Here is a 4,499-nt window from a genome sequence, read left to right on the forward strand (position 1 = left end):
TGCCTAATTCCTAGTGTTTGAAGATCACACCAGTATCTCTGCCTAATTCCTAGTGTTTGAAGGTCACACCAGTATCTCTGCCTAATTCCTAGTGTATGAAGATCACACCAGTATCTCTGCCTAATTCCTAGTGTATGAAGATCACACCAGTATCTCTGCCTAATTCCCAGTGTATGAAGATCACACCAGTATCTCTGCCTAATTCCCAGTGTATGAAGATCACACCAGTATCTCTGCCTAATTCCTAGTGTATGAAGGTCACACCAGTATCTCTGCCTAATTCCTAGTGTATGAAGGTCACACCAGTATCTCTGCCTAATTCCTAGTGTATGAAGGTCACACCAGTATCTCTAACTAATTCCTAGTGTTTGAAGATCACACCAGTACCTCTGCCTAATTCCTAGTGTATGAAGATCACACCAGTATCTCTGCCTAATTCCTAGTGTATGACGGTCACACCAGTATCTCTGCCTAATTCCTAGTGTATGAAGATCACACCAGTATCTCTGCCTAATTCCTAGTGTATGAAGATCACACCAGTATCTCTGCCTAATTCCTAGTGTATGAAGATCACACCAGTATCTCTGCCTAATTCCCAGTGTATGAAGATCACACCAGTATCTCTGCCTAATTCCTAGTGTATGAAGATCACACCTTCAAACATGGAGGAGGATAGATGGGTGGATAGGGAAGGTGTGTGTGTGTGCGTGCATTCATGTGAGTGCATGTGTGTGTGTGTGTGTGTGTGTGTGTGTGTGTGTGTGTGTGTGTGTGTGTGTGTGTGTGTGTGTGTGTGTGTGTGTGTGTGTGTGTGTGTGTGCGACCATGTGTGTTCGCGTATACAGGCGTACACCCCAGTCCCCTCCTCCACTCTCAGCATACTTTGATAATTAAGAATGCCTCAGTACAAGTCTCATTAATTAACCGTCTTCTTTAAATAGAACTGTTCTCCTCCAGTCCTGGCTGGCCTGGCAGCCTGGTGTAGAATGTCTGATGGTAGTCTAAATAAATATACTCATTTAGAACAAGGACGTGGCTATATTTCAGATTTGATATATTTTAAAATGTGGAGGTTTTTCTTGGAGTATAAATCTAAAGATTGGAGAGCGGTATTGTGTGGCTCATTCACAGTCACACACACACACACACACACCCAAACACACACAAACACCAAAATACACACACAGACACACACACACACACACACACACACACACACCCAGGCTGGAGCCACTCCCTGAAATCGCAGATCCAATCACCAGGCCAGCTCAGGAGGCTGTTACCAAGGAGACCAAACAGAGACACTGCCCTGTATCCGTAAGCAACTCCTCCTCAGTCACACACACACACATAGAATTGCAACACTGAGATGTGTGTGTGTGAGCGTTTGTGTGTGTTTGTGTGTATTTTGGTGTTTGGGTGTGTGTGTGTGTGAGCGTTTGTGTGTGTTTGTGTGTATTTTGGTGTGTGTGTGTGTGTGTGTGTGTGTGTGTGTGTGTGTGCATGAGAGATATTAACGTACATAGCTGTTGTAAACTGACAGTCCCCTGGACACTTGCAATGTAATTCTCACCCTCTTCTGTCAGATCGCACAGGTGTGATTCATTGTCTCTTCTCGCTGCTACCTCTCACTCATCTCTCTCTTTTTCATCAAACATTCCCTTGTTTTCTCTCAATAAATATCCAAGGTGTGTGTCAGAGGAAACCCCCTCTGAGTCTGTGGTGAATTCTCTCTCCCACTCCATCCCTCTCTCATTCCTCTTTATCTAACTCTAATCTCAGAGAATGTCCCATGGGTGACAAACACAACATGAGTGAGAGATGGAGATAGAACAGGAGAGAGAGATGGAGATGGAACAGGAGAGAGAGATGGAGATGGAACAGGAGAGAGAGATGGAGATAGAACATGAGAGAGAGATGGAGATAGAACATGAGTGAGAGATGGAGATAGAACAGGAGAGAGAGATGGAGAGGGAGAAAAAAGTTTGGTGGATGGAACAGGGAGAGGGGGGAGAGAGAAAGAAAAGTGAATTTGACTGGAGACATGGGAGAAGAGAGGAGGACTGGAGAGACGGGAGAAGGGAAGAGGACTGGGGACAGGGGAGAAGGGAAGAGGACTGGGGAGACAGGGCAGGAGGACTGGAGAGACAGGGCAGGAGGACTGGAGAGACAGGGGAGGAGGAAGGAGGACTGGAGAGACAGGGCAGGAGGACTGGAGAGACAGGGGAGGAGGAAGGAGGACTGGAGAGGGAGAGACAGGGGAGAAGGGAAGAGGACTGGAGAGACAGGGCAGGAGGAAGGAGGACTGGAGAGACAGGGCAGGAGGACTGGAGAGACAGGGGAGGAGGAAGGAGGACTGGAGAGGGAGAGACAGGGGAGAAGGGAAGAGGACTGGAGAGACAGGGCAGGGGGAAGGAGGACTGGAGAGACAGGGCAGGAGGACTGGAGAGACAGGGCAGGAGGACTGGAGAGACAGGGCAGGAGGACTGGAGAGACAGGGGAGGAGGAAGGAGGACTGGAGAGGGAGAGACAGGGGAGAAGGGAAGAGGACTGGAGAGACAGGGCAGGAGGAAGGAGGACTGGAAAGACAGGGGAGAAGTGAAGAGGTAAGCAAATAGAGACAAATTAATAAGCAATGTGTGGGAGAGGATGCGAAAGGGATAGAGATGAATAAGTGTGATTTCCCAGGATAATGTGAACTTGTGTCACTCTTTTTGGACATAACACTCTCCCCTCCCTCTTCCCACCTCCCTCGCTTCCTTCCTCCCTAGGGAGACACTGGTCTGAGTAGTAATATCAGCATTCCAATTCCCACCCCTCCCTCCCTCCTACCTTCCCTCCCTGGTTGAATCTGATTGAAATAATGTAATGAGAAACAGGTTGAAAACTAGTTGAAATTACATCGTTATCAGCCGTTAACCAAAAAATCTTAATTGGAGAATACAACCCCATCTCATGTCCAACCCCAATTCACGACACTCAGTATAGCTTAGAGCCATTGAATTAGGTTGAGTGTGTTTGATTCTAGGTGCTTCTTAAACTTTAAAAGTATCTGTGCATGCACAGTTGAAGTCTGAAGTTTACATACACTTAGGTTGGAGTCATTAAAACTTGTTTTTCAACCACACAAATGTCTTGTTAACAAACTATAGTTTTGGCAAGTCGGTTAGGACATCTACTTTGTGCATGACACAAGTCATTTGTCCAACAATTGTTTACAGACAGATTATTTCACTTATAATTCACTGTATCACAATTCAAGTGAGTCAGAAGTTTACATACACTATGTTGACTGTGCTTCTAAACAGCTTGGAAAATTCCAGAAAATTATGTCATGGCTTTAGAAGCTTCTGATAGGCTAATTGACATCATTTGTGTCAATTGGAGGTGTACCTGTGGATGTATTTCAAGGCCTACCTTCAAACTCAGTGCCTCTTTGCTTGACATCATGGGAAAATGAAAATAATTCAACCAAGACATCAGAAAAATAATTGTAGACCTCCACAAGTCTGGTTTATCCTTGGGAGCAATTTCCAAACACCTGAAGGTACCACGTTCATCTGTACAAACAATAGTACGCCAGTATAAACATCATGTGACCAAATAGCTGTCATACTGCTCAGGAAGGAGACGCGTTCTGTCTCCTAGAGATGAACGTACTTTGGCGCGAAAAGTGCAAATCAATCCCAGAACAACAGCAAAGGATCTTGTGAAAATGCTGGAGGAAACGGGTACAAAAGTCTCTATATCCACAGTAAAACGAGTCCTTTATTGACATAACCTGAAAGGCCGCTCAGCACGGAAGAAGCCACTGCTCCAAAATCGCCATCAAAAAGCCAGACTACAGTTTGCTACTGCACATGGGGACAAAGATCGTACTTTTTGGAGAAATGTCCTCTGGTCTGATGACACAAAAATAGAACTGTTTGGCCATAATGACCATCGTTATGTTTGGAGGAAAAAGGGGGAGGCTTGCAAGCCGAAGAACACCATCCCAACCGTAAAGCATGGGGTGGCAGCATCATGTTATGGGGGTGCTTTGCTGCAGGAGGCACTGGTGCCCCTCACAAAATAGATGCATCATGAGGATGGAAAATTATGTGGATATATTGAAGCAACATCTCAAGTCATCAGTCAGGAAGTTAAAGCTTGGTTGCAAATGAGTATTCTAAATGGACAATGACCCCAAGCATACTTCCAAAGTTGTGGCAAAATGGCTTAAGGACAACAAAGTCAACGTATTGGAGTACAATATCTTTACAGTTTTGGAAACAGTTTTGGAAAGTGTTTTCTATCCAAAGCTGTCAATGATATGCATATTCTAGCATCTTGTCCTGACAAAATATCCCGTTTAAAACGGGAATGTTTTTTTTTCCAAAAATGAAAATACTTCCCCTAGAGTCGCAACAGGTTAAGGACAACAAAGTCAACGTATTGGAGTGGCCATCACAAAGCCCTGACCTCAATCCTATAGAACATTTGTGGGCAGAACTGAAAAA

Source organism: Oncorhynchus mykiss, chromosome 30 (genome assembly GCF_057628025.1).
Source record: "Oncorhynchus mykiss isolate SJ-2025 chromosome 30, ASM5762802v1, whole genome shotgun sequence".
NCBI lineage: Eukaryota > Metazoa > Chordata > Actinopteri > Salmoniformes > Salmonidae > Oncorhynchus > Oncorhynchus mykiss.